Source organism: Arachis hypogaea, chromosome 10 (genome assembly GCF_003086295.3).
Source record: "Arachis hypogaea cultivar Tifrunner chromosome 10, arahy.Tifrunner.gnm2.J5K5, whole genome shotgun sequence".
Lineage (NCBI taxonomy): Eukaryota > Viridiplantae > Streptophyta > Magnoliopsida > Fabales > Fabaceae > Arachis > Arachis hypogaea.
This window is the reverse complement of record NC_092045.1, coordinates 2779292-2793997: the sequence shown is the minus strand read 5'-3', so window position 1 is coordinate 2793997 and position 14706 is coordinate 2779292. Positions and strand designations below refer to the sequence as shown.

Here is a 14706-nt window from a genome sequence, read left to right as displayed (position 1 = left end):
GCTGATTGAGCAACCTCAATACCCAAAAATTATTTTAATGGACCTAAGTCTTTAATTCGAAAGAGTTGGTGTAAAATAGACTTAATGGCAGCAAGTTCAGAAATGAAATTACCAGTGAGAATAATGTCGTCAACATAGACTAGAAGGATAGAAATTTGAACACCAGTAAATTTAACAAATAAACTGTAACACCCTAATGCTCTTAAACTGAGTTAAGCTTTATTTGAATTATATTTAGTAGCTGATATTCAAAAACTTTGCAAAATTTTTCTTTTTAAAACAAATATAAAATAATTTATATGTGAAAAAATATTAAATAACTAGTTTTTATTAGAATAGTATCTAGTTGAAAAATATAAGTAGATCTGGAAATTTTAACATGAAAAAACGGGCGTGCTAAACTATGAAGGCACAACAATGACAAGCTTTAATCATGCCAAATAATCATAACAAGAAACATCATAGTTACAATTGCAATCACTCAATAAAAATAAAACAAGACACATAGGAAATCCTAATTCTCTTAATTTGTATAACTATGGCTAAAACAATCGCATATTCTTCCTTCTTAAGGTAAACGCTTAATGTTTCGTATCTACATCCTTGATAGTTCGCTTCTAATAGTGCACTTGTCTTTTCACCTCAACTGAGCAGTGTATTGCTTTGTGCTGCATCCTTCCTAAAGATGGTACGGAGAGAGGGGTGAAAAATAAAAGTTTCTCAATAGTTTATCTATATGGTGTCATCGTATCCATCTCCAGCCACTCCGAGTTTTAAAATAAAAACAGTGATAATGCAATGTTATTCAATTATTATTTTCAAAAGTCCTTGTTAGTCGGAGTGGTGTGACTTTTAGATGCTTCTCATTTACTTATGTTATGATATGTGTGATGCATACAAAATGCCTATAGTGTTAATACATATAAATATAAACTCATAAAATTTGGTATGATGTCCTCATAGGCCATAGCAAGGCAAAACAAATAATAAATAAGAGAAGAATAGTAACATTGCCATAGATAAGTCAAACAGAATAGATCTGAATAAAATAAAGATCTTAAACAATGTCATACATCATACAAAAGAAATTTTGGATAAAGGAAAGATCTTTAAATGCAATCATAATCATAAATTAAAAAGGATAAAAGAAGAACAATCATGATCATACTTTTCATTGTACTTTTCATTACTTTTTTTTCTCATAGCTTTTATGGAAGGTATTGAGCTCAAACCGGTATAAAAGGTGGGAGTCCCCTTCCCTTACCGAAGGTTCTTATCCCAAACGTTTTGGCGATCACTTTCCCTTACCGAAGGATCATCTCGATCAATCATCTTCCCTTACCAAAGGATCATATCGATATCTTGTCTTTGGGGGTCACCTTCCCTTAATGAAGGATCATTCCCTCAGTTTAATTTACAATCAAGGTTATTTAGACATACACAAGAAAAGAGTTATATCAACAAAGATAACTTATTATATAAAATTGATGGGAGTCCCTTTCCCTTACCGAAGGTTCCCAAAAGTTTGCCGATCACCTTTCCTTACCGAAGGATCATCTCGATTCTATCACATTCTCTTACCGAAGGATCTTCTCGATTATCTTGTCTTTGGGGGTCACCTTCCCTTACCGAAGGATCATTCTCTCAGTTTTTTAATGCACATAAGATTGTTATTATAATGCATAATGTATATGAAGGAAAGAGACATTATATCATGACATGTAATGCTAACATCTATATCCCAAAAACATTTAACATATGACATAAAAATTAGCATAAAACCTACCTCGAGTGAAGTTTCGATAGGTATTCTGATGCAAATAGATGCGGTTTGTTAGTGAAGAGAGACTTGTTCCATAGCTAGACTTTGTGTATACTAGAATGCTTTGTATAGAAAAATGGAATAGAATGAGAAAGGAAGGATCAAATAGCTCTCAGGTATCTGCAGATTATGTTAAGAGGCATTTAGCTAAAATCTTCAATCTGAATTGTCACTTTGTGAGCCCTATAACATTTTCTACGTTTGGAATTTGGAAATAACTATTAGAGACAAATTTCTAGAGAATTGAATTAGCTTTAAAACGAATCTTAAACGAAATCAATTGGATAAGCATAGCTTGAGATATTCCCGAAATACTGTTAGTATATCAGGCTGGCTGATAAGAGCGCGATTTTCTACTATGAACTTATAACCGATTTATCTACCTAATTTAATTTGAATTTGATTTTATACTGAACTTAAGAAATAGAGCTATTATTCTTATCTTTTTATATAACTAAATATCATTTAAATCTAATAAATATAGAATTAATTATGACTATATTTTAAAAGGTTGTTTATTGTCGGTTAGAGATTTACTACCACTAGTGTTTTCATGTGTTTAAATTTTAAATTCAAATATTAAATCATTACCATTTTAATTAATTAATTAGTTATCAAAAAAATGACTTGATTCAAAAAGTTAGTGTAAAATAGACTTAATGGTAGCAAGTTCAGAAATGAAATTACCAGTGAGAATAATGTCGTCAACATAGACTAGAAGGATAGAAATTTGAGCACCAATAAATTTAACAAATAAACTATAATCAGATAAAGTCTGCTGATATCCATGAGATAGCAAAAGATGAGAAAGTTTGTCATACCACATACGACTAGATTGTCGTAAACCATATAGTGACTTTAGTAGCTTGCAGCATTGATTTGGTCGAGGAGATGTAAATCCGGGTGGTAGAGTCATATAAACATCCTCAGAAAGATCCCCATATAAGAAAGCATTATTGACATCCAACTGATGTACGGTCCAATGCCTCATAGAGGCCAATGCCAAAACTAATCTGATGGTGGCATGCTTGACAACAGGGAAAAAAGTTTCCAAGAAATCAACACCTTTAGTCTGAGTGAATACTTTAGCCACAAGGCGTGCTTTATATCGATCAACTGAACCATCAGGCTTGCGTTTTATGCGATAGACCCATTTACAACCAACCGGCTTAACGCCTGCAGGGCAATCAATGAGACACCAAGTTTTGTTCAACTCAAGAGCATCCAGCTCATTTTTCATAGCACTTCGCCAATTAGAGTGTTGATTGGCATCCTTAAAAGACTTTGGCTCAACCTCAGAATGTAGAGATAAAAGAAACTTTTTATGTGAAGATGAAAGAGAAGAAAAAGATATGACTGAAGATAAAGAATACTTGCACTTTGAGGGAGATTGATTTGTAGAGATGAGAGATGAATTGCACAAGTAATCAGAGAGATATGCTGGAGGTCGGTGAGGCCGGTCGAAATGACGAGGATGGGGTTGCTCAGGTGGTGAATAGGGTGACGGGGGATAAGGAGGTGATGGTGGAGTAGTGTCTAGTGCGGAAGGGGAGATGGGTGTGTGTGTTGAAGGAGATTCAGTGGTCACGGCTCACGGGTTCAACTTGGTTAGGAAATGACAATGAAGAAGAATGAGAGGTTGTTGGAGAAAATAAAGAATTAGATGGAGTTGAGTCAATGGGTATAGGTGAGGGTTCAATTGGAAGACTAACTGAATCTTGTTTTTGAGAATGTGTGTTTGGCAATGTTGGGATGAGTGTATGGAATTGGACATTTTTGGTGACTAAGGGCAAGATCGTTTCATAAAAATTCACATTTCTAGAAATCTCAATTCTTTTATTTTCTAAAATATAAACAATATATCCTTTAAAACCATGTTAAAGCCAATAAACACAACCTTTTTGGCTCTTGGACCAAATTTTGATCTGTTTGCGATTAGGGTAGAAACAAAACATAAGCATCCAAAAACTTTAATGTCATGATAATTTGGTGGATGATTGAATAAAATCTCAAATGGTGTTTTAAAATTAATTGCGGATGATAGAACTCTGTTAAGTAAATAAACAACATGTTTAACATCATAAGACCAAAAAGATGATGGTAAATTAGATTGAAACATAAGAGCACGAGCTATATTCAAAATATGTTGATGCTTGCGTTCTACCCTTCCATTTTGTTGAGGAGTTTCAACACAACTACGTTGATGAATAATGCCCTTTGAAGCATAAAAATCATGTGAAACAAATTCTGGTCCATTATTAGAACGAATAGTTTTGACTTTAGAGTTTAATTGTGTTTCAACTAAAGTAATAAATTTTTTTACATGATTTTGCACTTCTCCTTTTGATTTTAATAAAATAACCCATGTAAAGTGGCTAAAATAATCAACAATAGTAAAAAAATATTTATGATTATGAATAAAATTTTGTCGAAACAGACCCTAAATATCAAAATGTAATAAATCAAAACTTCTATTGGCTTTGTTAAAAATTTGAGAAAATGAAAGTTTCTTTTGTTTAGAAAGATGACAAATGTCACAAGCCTCGTCGTGATGCATAGAGGTAAAAGGAAAATGTTTATGTAAGTGATTAAGTCTTTGTCTAGAAAGGTGTCCTAAACGAAAATACCATATATTTGAAGGTGTAATGGGTGGAGATTGGATGAAATTTATGGAGTGTGTAGTAGATGAATTTTTACCAAAATTGGGTTCAAAGACATATAATCTCTCTCTCATTCTGCCCAAATCAATGGTCCCTAAATTGTTGCTCTGTAGAGTGCAAGAAGAAGATGAAAAAGTGAGTTCACTTATGAGTGCTGAAGTAATTTTTGAGACGGAGATAATATTAAAGTTGAAATGAGGTAAATAAAAAACATCATGAAGAACCAAGTATGGTGAAAATTGAATAATACCTTTAAAAGAAACAGTAGTTTAAGAACCATTTGGTAAATGAACAATAATGAGAGAAATTTGTATATAAGAAATAAGCCAAGACAAATTTGATGTAATGTGATCTGTGGCACCAGAATCAATGATCCAAGTATTCAAGAATGAATCTCGATTTAAAAAATTGTTAACAATAGAAAAAGTATTGAAAGAACGAAGATAATGAGTAATTGGATTTGACAAAAGCTCAAGTGGATTTGAAGGACGAGTTTCTTCATTGGAAGGAAGTGCCACGAAAGAAGAGTGCTGGGCTGACAAAAGATCTAAAAGAGGCTCCTCATGAAGTTGCTCGTGTGCCCTTTTTTCTTGACCTAAGACAGAATAAGGAGGTTGATTATTCATAGTGGGAGGTAGGGCTGGCAATGGGTAGGGTAGGGTAGGGTTTGGACCCTACCCTAATCCTACCCGCGGGTTGAAAATTTCATTAAAACTCTACCCTACCCTACCCGCGGGTTGAGAATCTCTCAACCCTAACCCTACCCGCACCCTAAAATTCTAAACCCTACCCTACCCGCAGAAATATCAATTTTTTTCAAAGTAAATATAAAATTCAATTATTTCAAATTTTATACGTATTAATAACATAAAAAATAAAAAACTAATGCTCTAAATTACTAAATTAACTAACTAGTTTAGTGGTTGTTCACCTATGAATTGCCAGCCCTAGTGGGAGGGGAGGTTGAAAGGGTTTTAGGATCTGAATTGGTTGGTTTATCCATGGATGTCAAGAAGAGGGCCTTCCTCTGTGGGACCCGCCCCACTGACAGGGTATATAAGGGGAGGGTCCTACCCCTCCCCCAAGGTACGCCACCATACTCTGAGCTCTCATATCACCTAAAATACTCTACTGACCCCTCGCTCGCACTACCCTTTGAAGATAGGCGAGAACTCACACCCCCGTCCTCGAGATCTCCACGAACCGTCCGGTACCCGACCTACCGAACATAAACTATAAAGGTAAAACTAAATTTATATAAAGTATTGACCTATGAAAGATAAAAGCAAATAAAGATAAGACAGAGATAAATAAAGATAAGATAATAATAAAGACTAAAATTATAATTGAATTTGTATATTCTATTAGACTGAATTTGTGGACCGTGAGACTTCTTTATTGTTGTCATAAGTTAAGGTGGAAGAGTGATTTAATATAAATATTACATTTGTCAATTTTAATCTTTGCAAAAACTTAATAATATTTATATTTTATTTTGTTATTTTTTACATATATGAGTTTAATTTTAAAATAACTTTTTTTGTATAATTATCTAGCTAATTAATTAAATCCATGCACTTATATATCTTTTTAAGTAGTGATTGTGAAAATTAATTATTTTTACTAATATAATAATACATGATTAGTTATTCATAAATCTTTTATACTAAAAAGAATGGAAGAGATTAATCAAATGAAATTGAATCATAAGCCTTAGAAAGTAAGTCACTTATTTTTTTTTACGAATGATTCAATTTTATTTTATAAAGTAAGGAAATAAAATGTTTCAACATGTTAAACATACTACAAAACTATCGTAAAATTAGTAATTAAGTGGTAAATCTAGATAAATTTTATGTATTTTTCAACAATGACGCTTCTATAAAAATTATAAAAAGGTCGGCTGAAATTTTATAGATCGATAATTTTAGAAATCAAAACAAATATTTTGGATTTTTGTCAGTGGTTCAGAGATCCAAAAGAGTCATGTATACTTGGGTATATCAAGGACAAAGTGATTAAGAAGCTGCAACATTAAAAAACGCCACTTCTTCAATAATGAAAAGGAAGTTCTAGTTAAAGAATTAGCCTTGGATGTCTCTTTCGTTTTTAGATCAATCTTAAAAGTCTCGGCTCAAGATAGAGAATTACAAAAGAATTTCTCATGAATCTAATAATCCCCTTTAATAATGCCATAAAAAAATTTAGATTACATAGACTTAAATCCAATTAAGCACATTTAACATATTTTTCACTTTTTTAGTAACACCTACCCACCAACATTATAAATTACCACAATTTTATGACTCACCAACCACATACATGCATATATTACATAAAGACACCTTATATTACTAAGTATCTATATCCTTTATTGTAAATATATGTATATATCATTTGATTCATAAACTCCCATGATCGGAACCATTTGTCCTTCTTGTGTACCACTTTCATATGTTGAAAATTGTGGATTTTATTCTTTGTTTTGTTTCTCAAAAATCGTAATTTCCAACTAATATCATTTTTTCTTTCAATCTATTTAACAATATTTTGGCAATTAACTATCATTGGCTATGGCACCAACTTTTTCCAACAAAAATTGAATTGCATCTTCCAATTTTTGGAGTATAATCTCTCTAGTCATGTTTGCTCTTGTAACATTACCCGTAGAGTGCTTTATCTCTCCCCAGTTACTAGTTAAATAACCTTCAACTACAAAAATAATTTAAATTCTGTTGTCCTAGTTGTTTTGAGTTTTACATGACTTTAATAGATGAAATTCATAAACTTGTTCTATAGTTTTTGTCGGGTCAAAAGAGAATGAAAAAAAATAACGCAATAGGTTAATTGAGAGATAATCAGCAGACCAAAAGTTTAAGATGGATTAAACTTTGATTTAAAAGTGTTTAATTTTACCCTCTTTAAAAAAAACTACAGATTGTAAACTAAGTAGCCCTCACTTTCTTTGAAGTATGCCAAAGTAAGTATTTTAGGTATTTTACATTCCTAGAGGTTGACATTGGAATAAATTCCTCAAGAGATTGGAGGAGTTTGCTAGAAGGTAAGAAAACAATCATGTCAAGTCAACACATACAAGACTCTTGGTTCAAACAATTTAACCCCATAAAAAATCATTGTCGCAGAGTGCAAATCAACAACTTATCTAGATTTCAACTTTAATTGTAGATAGTGAAAACACCAAATAATTCAACTTTTTAATCACAAGTTAGTACAAATTATTCTTCATATTCCAGACTCTATTTGGGATGAAAAAGACATTCTTACCAGGTTAGAACTTGCAGTACTCAATCTTTTCGGTAATTGGCTTATCAACTATTGTATCTCCCATTAGAGTGATTACCAAAGCACTGTAAACAAATGCCTTTGTACTCATGGGATAATCTCTGCAAAGAAAGGGATGATAGTGACAGTGGTGTTGATGATGATGATCATGATAAGTTTCATGAGGATAGAATATATTCAAACTATGAAGTAGAAAGTATTAGGGATTTTGTACCAGTTTTGTTTCAACCCTCTACTTCCATTAAAGAGGAAGATGTTTCATTCTGTCCACCTATAACAAGTGGGTGGGAGGTTTTGTGGTGCTTCACCCGACAGAGGAATATATTGAGAATGTTGTCAATAAACCTGCTTTACATGAATCAGATACTGACATAGATATGAGAGATTCATCTTGCATGTCCTGGAAATAGAATCCACTTCCACTAAGCAAAGCATCAACAGGAACCAATACCTAGCCATCCAAGATGCTTGTCATAAAACAAGTATGCTTGCATATAATCTTGTAGGTCATTTATTGAAGGAGTTTGCCATAATTGAAGGCCTAGATATAAAAGTAAACTAGAGATTATACCTCAGAAGTGATAATCCAATTGAAGATGTCCAAAGTATTAAAACTGTCTACTTTTTTTTTCTTTTCTTTTTTATTTTATTTTCATTTTTTAAAAGAAAAAGAAAAATAAGTAAGACTTTTTCATTTTACCTGTTATGATGATGAAAATAACTTTTCTATTGTTTCTACTAATTTGGCGATAGCATGTTGTTTTACTTTTACCATATTACTCTATTTTATAATATGTAATTTTCAATTTTTCATCCATTACTATCTAACACATTTGATCAGTGTTTGCATCCTACTATGAGAATTGTGTTATTGTGTAGTCAATATTGATTTTCTCTTTGCTGTTTTATACAGAAAGGGAACATTTCTCATCTGAAAATACAGAAAGTTCAACTGTCATTGTAGTTAAAGAGCTGGTTCCAGTCCTTTCAGATAGGTATTTTTTTTTGTCCCTCGTCTATAATTTGTATTGATGGCATTATTTAAGTGTTGTAAACAATGTGATTTTATTCACCTAGACGATCCTCTTATTGGAAACAGCTAACAAGCCGAATTTGTGTATTTCTTGTTAACTAATGTTATGTGAACTGCAGTGCCATTGAAAAACTGAAGATATTGATGAGCTGATGCTGTTTGACAGACTAAAAGCTTTTACTCAACAAAAGCATTCTGAAATGGTTTCTCATTTGGATCAAGCTTTACTCAATAACTCAACTGTTGAGTTTGTTTAGCATGAGATTTACCACTTTGCCTAGTGTTTTCTACATATGGCCCGGCAATTAACTACAAGCAGCATATTTTTCCTCCATAACAACTAATCAGTAAATTTTCTGTTTTGGATGGGCTTGGAATGCCACTGAGGAAGAGAAGTAATGTGCGAACACCTTCCCCTTTGAGTAGTCTTTCTTTTGTTCATGCACCATTTAACTTATTTACTGTATTTAGATTGTCCGTGCTGAGTTTGATGGTGTGGAGGGCAGGAAAGAGCGTGAAGTCTCTAATGAGGAGATTGGCGGAGGTGCAGAGAATTGTTTGAACAGCACATCAGAGGGAAACATTTCACCAAATGTAGTTAATGAGATTTATGCTAGTTTGGACGGGAGTGGTAAGCAGCATGTTGGCATATGTCTGATGAGAGGTGATGCAGTGTAGAATTCAGATTTAGAGGATGAGAATACAGTGGTAGAGGAAATTGAATTGGAGGATGAAGGGGCTGTAATAAACTTGAAAGATTCGGGAGACTTAGAACAGGATGTGACGGTGAAACTAATCAAGATGAGCACAGAGGAAGCTGGGATAAAGATATGGCTGAAAATATGGCTGCTTGGAATATGATGGTCGAATCAGAAGCTGTTTTATATGACGAGGATGAAGACATTATGGCTATTCTTCAAACTCAGAATGAAGTATTGGCACAAAAAAGAAGGCAAGTAAAATAGAAAGAAAAAGCAAGAAAGAGCCGCCCAAAAACGGGAATAAGGTGTGTAATAAAGTTTTTAAATGATTTTAGTTAATAAAGTTTTTAAATGATTTTAGTTCGTAGAATATGAGGGGTTTTGGGGGTGTTTGAAAGTGAAAAATGATAAAAAGTTAAGCGTAAAAATAATGTGAATATGTATGATGCGTATACAAGGAATGAGAAGCTTGCTGTGTGGGAAGAATTGAGTTTTTTTTTTTATCGGAAATATGTCAAGCTCCTCTTTGCTACATGGGTGTCTTCTATGAGAAAGGAAATGCGCTAATGTGTTAAGAGCAATATGAAATTGGTGGATATAGAGTTGAATGACCGTAAGTTTACGTAGTTTAAGAGTCCATTGTGCAGCTGAATTGATAGAATATTGGTGAGTTTGGTTTTATTGTTATCATTTGGAGCATTTGGGTGAAAAGGAATGACAAAATCTTCAGGAATCAAGAAATAGGTATTGCAGGAGTAGTCAACAGGGCGATTATGAGTTACAAAAAGTGGAGTGATATTTGATCTTTTGGATTGTTGCTGGTTTTTGCCGAAAATGATTAGGAATTAATTTATTTTATTTATTTAGTACTTTTTTGTTGATGCTCCACCTTATTGTGTTGAGCTTTTTTTTCAAAAAAAAAAATACGGTATAAAATATATAAATTAATTTAAAATTTAATATTATATAATTTAAAATTTACACATAATTTTTTTAAGTAAAATTATGAAAATACTCAATTCAAATTTATTTATTTGATTTTATATTATTTTATTTTTATTCTTTTAAGTAGTTATTTTTATTTATTTATTTTTTTAGATTATATTTAAGTATTATAGCACAAATATAAAACTGTTAGATAAAATACAACATTAAATATAATATTACAATAGTTGAAATTAACATTCAATTTATTTTATTTTATTTTTCATGATTCACAATAAGATTATGTATTTTTAATAATATTAGAATTAAATGATATCAAAAAATGTAAATGGTTGAAACAAAAAAGAAGTGATATATGGATGATATAATTAATGAATACAATTAGATTAAAAAAAATAAAAAAATTATAAAGGACATGATATATAGCTAAAATTAATATTTAATTTTTTTTAATTTTATTTTTCATGACTTACAATAATACCATGTATTTCAACATATCATAATTAAATACTATTAAAAAAATATAATTAAATTGTTGAAAGAAAAAAAATGATATATAAATGATATAACTAATAAATACAATTAAACTAAAAATTAAAAAAAATCTAAAAAATTTTGAAGGTATAGAGTTTTAGGAATTTGTTACCTAATATATGTTTAGCAAACTAAAAAAAGAGTTGTGGTCAATAACCAAATTCTTTCAAGACTTGTGTCAAATATCAGTAAGAATCAAGGAAAAAAAATAAATAGCATGATATTATGTTAAAAGAGGAGATAAAGAAGAGATGTGAAGTGAATATTGATTTATATGAAAAACATAAAAAAGAATAAGTATGAAAGAAGATGATGAATTTTATTTTATTACTTAATTTATACATATTAAAGAGAAAGAAACATTAACATTGAAATCATCTAGTATCTTATATAAAATTAAAGAGTCAGAGAATATAAAAAATATAGAGTAACCTAAAGAAAAATAAATGACATAAGAATGAGAAAAAAAATGAAGAATGCTAAGTTGTAATGCTATATAATAATCATAAAAAAGAGTGAGTATAAAAGAGGATGGATTATGTTTATACCTAATAAAAAAATTATATTAACATCGAAGACATATAGCATTCCATATAAGAGTAAAAAGTAAGATACTATGTGCAAAATATTAGTAAGAATGGAGGAAAAAGAATAAGTGGCATGATATTATGTGAAAAGAGAAGATAAAAAAGATGTGTCAAGTAAATGTTGATTTATATAAAAAATATAAGAAGAAGTATGAAAGAAGAGGATGAATTATGTTTTATTACTCGCTCAATTTATACCTATTAAAGAGAAATAACATTAACATTAAAACCATATAGTATCTTATATGAAAATAAATATTAAGAGATTATAAAAAGCATAGAGTAACCTAGAAAAAATAAATGACATAAGAGTAAGAAAAAAAATGAAAAAGAATCTTAAATTGTAATACTATATAATAATCATAAGAAAGAGTGAGTATAAAAGAGGAGAAATTATGTTTATAGCTAATAAAGAGAAATAATATTAACATTGAAGACATATAATATCCTATATAAAAGTAGAGAATAGGAGAATATGAAATTATAGAGTAATCTAAAGAAAAATAAATGTCACTAGAGTGAGAAAGAAAATGAAAAAATACCTAAGATATAATAATAAGGCACATGAGAAGTAGAAATAAAATAGTTAAAAGTAATTCAATTAGAAACAAGGATTAAAAAATAATTTAAGTCAAGTCTTCTTTTTCATGGTTGGTTGAGTCACTATTATTTTTTCTTTACTTTCTTCCGGATAAATATAATTACATAATCACTTACTACATATATTTAGCAAAATTGGTAGGAAAAAAAAAGAGATATGATATTATGTGAAGATGGACAAAAAATTGTGTAAAATAAATGTTGATTTATATAGTGATATAACAAAGAATAAATATAAAATGTGAGAATAAATTAGAATTTAACTCAATTTATACTTATTAAAAAGAATTTATTAATATTGAAAGGATATAGTAACCTATATAAAATTAAAGAATAAGAAAATATAAAAAATAATAATTAAAAAAATCCTATTAACATTGAAAACATAGAGTAATTTATATAAAATTAAAACACAAATAAAATTGATATATTAAGTATCAAATACAATTAAAAAATATGGATATAATCGAATGGTAAAATTTCTCTTTGCCAAGGAGAAGACGCCTGCCTTACTCAAAAGAATCGACACTATAGAATTCTCGGGATAGGAATAAACAAATCATGAATAAATCTAAGCGACTCTTTCTTAAACCCAAACGATCTTTTTTGTATGACAATAAAAAACTATATTAGTTGTGTGACAGTTCCAAATAAATGCACTTCGAGATCCAAAAAAAAAAATCCAAAAAACTCTTCGAAAAAGGAAAGATTTTTAAACAGTATTGAAAGTTTATTCATTAGCGCAATCAATTTCTACAGAAAATTAAAAAAAATTATATAAAAAATACAAGTGTTGAAATATTCTAAATTAGCTGGATTTTATTCTCTAATAAAATATAGAATTTGTATATAATATTAATTAAATTAGTTTCAAATAGTTATATTTTTAATAAAATCAAAGAAACAAAATTTTAGAATTATTTTTATTTAATTTTATTAAATAAAAATTTTTATTTATAACTCATGTAAATATCTGATATCCTACTGAATCGAACATCCGTAAACTCCCATTGTACACATTATACACATACTCCATTGGCCCCTATACTTCCTCTTTTGGAATCTATTTATTTTATAAGAAAAGAAAATATTTTGACGAAATACTAAATTGGTGATCTAAAAATAATAAATTTTTGAATTTCAAATCTTGTCATCTCTATCTAGAACTAATACTTATCGTAGGAAAAGTAATAAGAGATCAATTGAGACCAATTCAAATTGGAGATACATATATATCAATATTTATATATAGTATATAGTATATGCAGGCAAGATGTATTGAGGTCACTTAAAATTTAATAATATTTTATTAATATAATATTATTATGTTATTAAAAAAATAAATAATGAGCGCTTTTAGTCCAATTCGATAAAACGTGGGTCTCCAAAATCTTACCGAGCGTGATTCTATTCTTATTATGTTGAGAATGACAATGAAAAAATTAAGTAATAGTGCTCAATTTGACTTCCTGAGTCACTTCGTCAGTATTGTAGAATCTTAGAAAAGAATAGTAGAATTCTAAAAAGTTAAGAATAAATTTAGAACCATTTAAAATTAACGAAACATCATATTAAAATTTTAAAAAGTTAAAAATAAATACAAAAGTTACCTTTAGTTTTATTATAATATATTATTAATAGATAAATAAATTGTAAAAAGATAATATAATTATCTGAGAGATATTTTTTTATACCTAATAAAATGTCTCTATTATATTTTCTTGCTTTTATCAACTTTCTTTTGCTGTGCAAATTTTTGGATAAATAATAAACCAAAAATAATAGAGATAATAGTTAATAAGCACTAAAAACGATATTAATTTCTATTATTAATTAAATTATCTTATAAGAATAAAAACAACAAAATTATAAAACTTATTGATCAAAACTCTCCACAAAAATATCTTGTGTTCCTCCTTCAATGGCAAAGTGAACCCACTAATCACACTTCCATATTTTCGAATATATGATCTATGCATTGTGAATTTTTCAGAGTCTATGTAAAATTGTCTTCAAGCAATTTCTTTTTCTTGCATCTCTGAATTTGAATAAACCGAACAACTTCGATCTAAATGAATAATCAATGTATTTTTTTTTTATAATTTTTAGATCTAGACCCGATAAAGTGATGAATTTAAGCCTGGTAAAAGATTCAAAAAATTCTTTGGAAAAAAAGGAAAAACTTAAAAAATTATATTAATTATATGGTCGTCTTAAAGAAACACACATCGAGATTAAAAAAAAATTTAAAAACTCCTTGAAAAAAAAGGTTTTTGAATACATTAAAAGTTTAAAAAATTATATTAATTGTGTGGTAGTTCAAAAAAAATATATCTCGAGATCTAAAAAAAATTTTAAAAATTCTTTAAAAAGGGGAAGATTTTTGGACAGCATTAAAAGTTTAAAAAACTATATTAGTTGTACAGCAGTTCCAAAGAAATACACCTCGAGATTTAAAAAAAATCCAAAAAATTCTTTGAAAAAAGAAAAGGTTTTTGGACAACATCGAATGCTTAAAAAA

The 14706-nt window shown here is 29.4% G+C and overlaps 1 long non-coding RNA gene across 1 annotated transcript; it reads right to left on the bottom strand.

Moving 5' to 3' along the window:
* Nucleotides 1-7583: 7583 nt before the first annotated feature.
* LOC140175924 (uncharacterized) lies at nt 7584-8345 on the bottom strand. The gene is made up of 2 exons (XR_011867037.1): nt 8000-8345; nt 7584-7886 (listed from the first exon to the last, which is right to left on the bottom strand). It is a non-coding gene; the product is annotated as an uncharacterized lncRNA (long non-coding RNA).
* Nucleotides 8346-14706: the final 6361 nt, after the last annotated feature.